At 34.5% G+C, this 8,054-nt stretch overlaps 1 pseudogene; it reads right to left on the minus strand.

The window, feature by feature from the left end:
• Nucleotides 1-4,034: 4,034 nt before the first annotated feature.
• Nucleotides 4,035-6,098, minus strand: LOC136067113 (uncharacterized; annotated as a pseudogene).
• Between the last annotated feature and the right edge of the window lie 1,956 nt (nt 6,099-8,054).

The raw sequence follows: 8,054 nt of genomic DNA on the forward strand, positions 1-8,054 counted from the left end.
TACTAAAGTTTCTAAACCTATGTTTAAACCTTCTGTTAGAGTGCATAATAAATTTTTTTTTTTTTTTTTTCTGTGCCTACCTATCACCTTTGTGGTATTGTTGGTCATATTAGATCAAATTGTTCTTTGTTAAGACAAGAACCAAAGCCTGTTGAAACCCCACTAGGAATACTGACGTTCCTAAATTTGTTCCTGTTTGTCACTTTTGTGGTGCCCGTGGTCACATATGCTCTAACTGTCATAAATTGAAATTTAAGCATTCCATGTTTCTGATTAGGATATGTAATGATATTTCTCCTATCATAAGTCCTGATAAATTGTTTCATATGCTTTTAAAAATTTAAACTTGTTGGCTTGTGAAAGAAAATTGCAGGATTTCGATCTGTCTTAGAAGAATTTTGTAATGCCTCAAATACATTCTACTTCTCACGGTTGTTCACCTACAAAGCCAAAGACTTGTGCTATATGGGTGAAAAAAGATTTGCTAAGGTGAGTTTTGTTTATTGGTCCTTAGTTTAATTCTTTCAATTATTTGTGGACATGTTTTCTTTCGGTTTTTGGTTTTTTTTTTTTAATTTATTTTCTTAGGGTTTTTTTTTTTTTTTAAAAATCCTAAAACATTGAAAAATTCAAAAAAGACAAATATTTTATTTTGTGTCTAGTTTTATTCTTCTTTGAGAATTACATGGATTATAATATCTCTCTCTTGATTTAGAACATGCTTAATATTGTGGAGAAACATAGAAAATATGTGTTGTATAACTGAATACATAAGCTATTTCTAATTTTATATCAGTGTGTACTAGTTTGTACATGAACTTATAGGTTAATTAAGAAATTTATATTTCTTATTTGTGTACTCTCTATAGGTTAGTTGAGCACTATCATGCATTGCTGTTGCATTTTATTCATTTAGCATAATTTGTTCTTTTTGTTTTTAGTCATAAAAATTTTGAAAATCCAGAAAGATTTTTATTTTTTGTATTTTTGATGAGCTATTTTTTGCACTTTGCTAGTTTGTGCTATGTAGTGCTTATTGTGTTAGTTGTTTATAGTCTTAAACAAATGACGATAACGAACAAGATTAAAAGTTTAAAACTATAATAACAATAACGAACAAGATTTAGATGTACAGGACCAAAAATATTTAACTTACAAAGTTATAGTTCCTCCTACAGGAACGAGAAATATTTACATAAGTGAAGAATCTCAGTCCAACTATCTATTATGCACAAGGTCCAATCTAATTGAACTTTTTCTATTTTCCTTTTCTCCTTGCTTCATAAATGAAAATTAACTACCCCCCCCCCCCCCCAAAAAAAAAGAAAAAAAAATAAATTGGAACTTTACAATCATGTGATTTCTATGATCAAGTTTTCAAGTCATGAACCCCAAAACCAGAACCATACATATGCATGAACAAAAGCACAAGAAAACGAAAATAAAAAAGGAATTCTCCTTTCAGTCAAAGTTAAGCATCAATGTTTCCATCCAAAAACTATTTATCATTTCCAGAATAATTTGCATATCTTCCCAATTAATTTATGAACTCCGAACTTGATAGTTGAATTACCAAGGATAGATTAGGTGACAACTGTGAGTTGCAAAGTTGCTAGGAAATGTCACTCAAGCTACATCTATAAAAAACCTTATATACATATATGATATATCATATCTTATTAAATGCATAATTGTAATTTACTCAGCCCCTAAATCTTGCATCTTTTAACAAAAGTCTACTATACTCCTAGATTGCCCAAAATACACAGAATTCTGATCTTCCTCAAGTACAGTTTATAAGTTAGTTAAACGTGACATATAGCTCAATATTTCATTGAAATACAACACTCTAGATTAACTCATTTCAGTCCTCCTTTTCATTTTCACATTTGGTCATCTACACCTAAGGCAGTAAACGGTAAACCTGGCTCAATACCACTATAGCATTCGATCTGTTATATGATTACTGAAAGTCTTAGAACCTGTCTCTCCTAATGGGTAGACAGCTAAAATTCACGGAGTCACAAGACTGATGGTAGCTTCTTGTGATTATTTCCTAGTAAGATAGTGTGTATTTTGTAATAGCATTGTCTTCTCCCCCCGCCCCCTCCCCTCCCTCTTTTCTATAATGGATATCGTAGTTTGTATTTGCATTGCCCTGCTGAGAAAAAATAAACAGTCACGGTAGGCTGAACACTAACATTCCTTCTCTTGTGACGATAAAAAGTGTTAGGTTTTAAAAGTTTAGAACAATTGACAAACCGTGAATACAAACTTATCTAGATATAGATTTTAGAGTCTATAGGTTTTATTAAATAATACTCAAGGTGATACAAGTCAAGATCCAAGAACAAGCAAGCTACAGAAAAGAGAATTCGAAATTTGCTTGGTTCGATCGATCGAAGAACAGGCTCGACCGATCAAAATATGGTTCTGTAGAATTCTATTTCAGCCCAAATTCTACTTAAACGTATTAGGTTTCAAGTAAAACACTCCTAATATATAAAGAAAATCCTAAGCACGTTTTTATAAGGCTTTTTAGAGAGAAAAGAGTATCTCTTTTGTATTTAGGGTTTTGTACCCAAAAAGCTCTCTCATGTCTTCTACCGGTGTTATTCATTGCAAGAATCTCAATATCCAGTATTGTAGAAGTTGCTGCCTACTCTAGTCATCAAAGGTGCTGATGATCTAAACCTTCAAGGGTGGTCTTGGAGTCACAAGCAGGAGAGTTTGTGTTTTTTGTCATAAGTGTGGGTGCTTGTGTTACAAAGGCCAAAGAAAAAAGTAGTCCATAGACTTGAAGCTATCATGTGGTCATGGTAGCAAGTTTTCTACACGAGGTAGTAATAGAATTTTAGTGATCTAAGTTTTATTGTACAAATTTTAATTCTTTCATAGTAGATTTATTTTTTACCTTGAAGATAATTAGGTTAAATCATCCCCAAGTTTTTTATTGATTTAGCTTTCTTGGATTATCTTATCGTTGTGTTATTTATTTTTCCGCTATTTTGTACGATATAATTGTTTTGTTTTAACCTAGATCTAAATAATAAACCTGAGTATTCACTTGGTTAATTAATTAGGTTAAACAACTTGTGTTTTAAGGGGTCTAAAAATGTACAAAAAGCCTTTTCACCCTATTTGAATTTTCTACATTTTACACTATAGTCACTATTTTTTTGCCAAATAGCATAATTTTAGGAATAATTTAAGAAAAAAATATCAGCCCCAAATTATTTTGTTATGTAGGATCTTTTTTGGACTTGAGTTTGTCAAACTCGAGTTCCAAGTGAAACTCGAGTTTACCAAACTCAAGTTCCAAGAATTATGGAAATTTGATCAAACATAATGCTTAGAACTCGAGTTTGATAAACTCGAGTTTCACTGACAAACTTGAGTTCCAAAAAGATGCTATATAACTAAATAACTTTAGTCATATGCTATTTAACAAATTCTTCCTATAATTATGCTATTTAGCAAAATTTCCCAAAAAAACCTTTTTACAAAACACTCCCATGTGATATACCTTCCTCTGCCACAAGCATATCATCAAGGGCTTGGATTTGTCCATTCAAATGTGACCCATTTGAGTCCTTTGCTTTCTGAAATTTCAAGAATTCATCATATATATCATCCAAATCTGAATATAACAACTCTCTCACCCTAAATTTTTTATTTATTTTTATGCCCAAGATGACTTTGTTTTTAGACCCCTTAAAATACAACTAGGTTAACTTAGTTAATTAGCCAAGTGATTATTTAGTCAAATTATAAGATCTAGGTGAACACAAATATATCATATCAATGTAAAGTGTGGAAAATAAAGAACACAAAAATATAATGACCAAGAAAACCAAACGAGTAAAAAACCTGTGGAGGATTTAACTTAGCTATCCTCAAGGTAAACTGAATCCACTTAAAAGAATTGAACTTTACACAATAGTGACTTAGACTACTAACATCCTATTGCCACATCGAGTAGGAAACTTACTATTCCATTTTTTTTATTCAAGAAAACAAAAAAAAAAAAAAAAAAAAAAAACCTGGGAAGTTGTGCTTGCCTTTAGCTCTTTTGATGAACAGCAACCTGGTGGATGTCCATGTCCTTCAACATGACAGAACGCCCACATGAATCACATGGAGCAGTCCTTGACCCACAAAGACTCTCATGCTCAGATAATCCTCTTAATCTATCCCAAACATCCAATGCAGAATTCCCTGCTGGAACCACGTCTCCACAAAACCGACATGTGACTAGGCGTAGGGGGCAAACTGAAGCTTGGTGTTGCACCTGCCAAAACCACAGAGGAAGAGGATTATAATGTAATTGTGACTGCAACAAAATGCATATTAGTTACCCAAAAAAGAAAGGATATGAAGAATACAGAAAGCCATCCCACAGGGTTGCTTACCATCTGTTCTTTCTCAAGGACTATTCCACATGGGCACTGAAGTGGCTCATGGAACACTTTCATGTGCTTCTCCATCTCACCCTGCTGAAATGCTTGCCCACATTTGTTGCAATGCACATGGTTTTTGGCTTCCTCAACCCTAAGAACAATTCCACAAGCGGCATGCTGACAAACGACATTGTGCCTGCTACAAAAGGCTTCATGCAGTGCAATAGTCCGACTGGGTATATAATGCTTGCAATTCCTACACTCTATAGAATCCATCTCCATAGGAGATGAGGTGGATGCAGAGTGTTGACCCACCTTACGCTTGTAATCATCCTGAACACTAACTGAAATTTTGTATTTTGTTGTTCCTTTGAAGCCGAATACACCCACACTGTAAGTGCCTGCTCCCAAGTTCTTGTCTTTAGAGCTAAGGATCAAAATCTTTGAACCAATATAATGGGAAGACCACTCATGCTGGTGTCGAGTTGGGAATATCAGAGGATGCCTGGAAATGAAAAGATCAATATCTCCCCCATCTGTTTCTGCTTCTATCTTTACCTCAACTCTGGAATCGCCCAAAGCAATTATCCCTCAGATGTCATTATCTATTGAGAACTTGTAGTACATATAATTGCCTTCGTCAACCACTCCAGATTCCAACTTTCCAAATACTAGTGGATTAAGAACATGCTGATCTGTCCTCTCAGAAGCTGAATCAGAACCAATTTTATCAACTTCAATATCTGTTTCTAGAACAGATACACTTGATGAGGGTTTTAACTCAAGGACTCGTAATGCATGTGCTAGCTCCCCATAATTGACAGTTAATATGTCACCTGAGAAAGGGTAGCATGCTGGCGAAGGCTTGTTTCAAGGATGGCTTTGTGATTCGGTAGATCTGAAAAGCCTACCCTCTCTGGTTGAAGTTTTGCATAAGTTCCTTTTGGTAGCCAGACATAACGGACTTCAATCAAGGGAGTTTTTGGAGTTTCTGCTGGGAATAGATTGTGCCATACATGAGGAGGAAGCGAAACAGAACCTTCATCTGCAGTGAACTCCAAAACGCCTGAATGGGTGGTCCGACGGTTTTCCTCATCAGTGACATTCATGTCTGAAGAATCCTCTTGATGAACTACTGACAACTGGAAGTACATGGGTCCCTTATCAAAAGCACCTTGATCAGACAATTCTGTGAAGCAGGAAGGGGGCAATTTGATCTCATCTCCAATACCCTGATAAGGTACAGCTTCCAATAATCGGTAAAACATGACTCCTCTGCCAGCAAGTACGCTTTCTTGCATTTGCTCATCAGCCTGAATAGAAAATATACTGTTCACATAAGTTTCTAGATATTACACATATCAACTAACAAGAGTATCCACATGCTACAAAATATTCCAAAGGACAAGGCAAGTTTTAAATTTTATGCAAAAGCCTGTAAAAAACCTGATCATCATCCACGCATTAGATTTGAATTTATTTTTTTCCATCTTTTTGATATAGGTATTCAGACAATAACAATAAACAGAACCAAAAAAAAAAAAAAAATCAAAACAAAATGTTGTTAAAGTAACGTATGTCTCTTGGCCAATCCCAAGAGGTAATGGCAGCAACACTCCACAAGGCAATAGGATATGAGACCACTCATCAACGGAGGAGCTTCCTCAAAATGGGAGGACCATTAACATCAACAAGCATTTTTATGTGACATTCATTTAGGAATTTACAATCAGAAATAAGTTTGCCCCATTCAAGTAAGGGACCTATGAGAAAAAATCCTTCACATTAAATTATCTTTAACCAATTACAGGACCAAAATCTAAAGGGCCAGAATATTTATAGGATAAATTTATACAAATAAGAATCCTGTCTCAACAAGAATAGAAGCATGTTTTAACATTATGCACACATCTGGAAAATAAAAGGGAGGCCTGGCGTTTTTCCATTAGGAGCATATGAACAAATTAATTTCCAATTTTCAGCCACTTTGCCTACACATTCAATTCCAATGTCTTAAGATTTTCTCAGGTTTGCCTTTGGTTCAACAATAATTCTTATCTGGAAAAGCAAGTAAACTTTCAATGAAAGAAACAATTTCCCAATAACTTAACTATACAGACATGGTAAATCTTCCTAAGATTCATGAAACTAGGACTGAGCACTTCCTGTCTCAACAAGAATAGAAGCATGTTTTAACATTATGCACACATCTGGAAAATAAAAGGGAGGCCTGGCGTTTTTCCATTAGGAGCATATGAACAAATTAATTTCCAATTTTCAGCCACTTTGCCTACACATTCAATTCCAATGTCTTAAGATTTTCTCAGGTTTGCCTTTGGTTCAACAATAATTCTTATCTGGAAAAGCAAGTAAACTTTCAATGAAAGAAACAATTTCCCAATAACTTAACTATACAGACATGGTAAATCTTCCTAAGATTCATGAAACTAGGACTGAGCACTAGACTCGGCCCACCCAAAACTCGACCTGATCCGACCCGACCCGACATATTTTAGGCGGATCTAAGAATATTCGGGTCGGGTTTCGGGTCTTATTTCGGGTTATTTTTGGATTCGGATCGGTTTCGGGTCATATAAATATCCTAAGTCTGAACCTGATTTTGAAAAAAACCCTACGTTGGTCTCTCTCCGCCTCCCTCAACTCTCTCTTTATTCCTCAAAGGCTTAAACCTCATCCTTACAAGCCAGTTTCAAGCTATTTGCTCCATTTATCTTTGTGTAAGTCCCTTAAATATTTTCTATGACACATTCCCTTTTAATTTTCCCGAGAAAATCCCTGGAATTGTTTTCGCATTGAGCATAATCGTATTGGGCAATTTTTGTTAGGTTTTGTTGTTTTCCACTTTCGGTGAAAATCTCAACGGTCCTATATATATATATTTGAAAATCGTATTGGGCAATTGGTTTGAATCTGGTAGTTGGGGTTTTAATACTTTCGGATTTTGGGGTTTTTTTCTATGTGAATATCCTGTTTGGGTTTGATTTTCTTGTGTTTTGTGATGTGGGTTTGGCTTGAATCGTTTTTTTTTAAGGACCCATTTTGATTTTTTTTTTTCAGGTTTTTAACTAAAGAGCTCTTCTGCCTCTCTCTGGGGTTTCACTATTTCGCTTTTTCACCAAGATAAAAGACCTCTCTGCCACAAAATCTTTGAAAGCTTTACTCTGTTTCTCTGTTGAATTTGTGTACTTTTTAATTTTTCTATTTGCTTTAGTTTCTTAAACCAAAGAACCCATGTCCTGGATTATTGTAACTTGTATGGTTTCAAATTGCTATCCCTTTATACTTTGAATAGTTTGATCTTTATAGACTTCTCATCATATAAATTCTAAAAAGAATTAATCCTAATTTAAGCCATATGATGATTGGAAGCTTTACTCTTATTTTTTAGTTTCACATTACTGTCTTGTCCAATGTATTATGTTTGAACCATGTTGACAGATGTGATCCATTTTGTCTTATATATGAAGATATATGTTATTTGAAATTGATTCAAACATCATGATAATGTTTGAACTTGGAAGTTTCATATACTGAGCTGTTTTCAACCTTCTCGTGTACTTAGTACGCATCTGCATGTTTGTATTCTAATGCTATACATATATGATGTGTAGCTGGCTAACACCGAATACTTTT

Source organism: Quercus suber, unplaced genomic scaffold (genome assembly GCF_002906115.3).
Source record: "Quercus suber isolate HL8 unplaced genomic scaffold, Cork oak 2.0 scaffold_58, whole genome shotgun sequence".
In the NCBI taxonomy this organism is placed as follows: Eukaryota; Viridiplantae; Streptophyta; class Magnoliopsida; order Fagales; family Fagaceae; genus Quercus; species Quercus suber.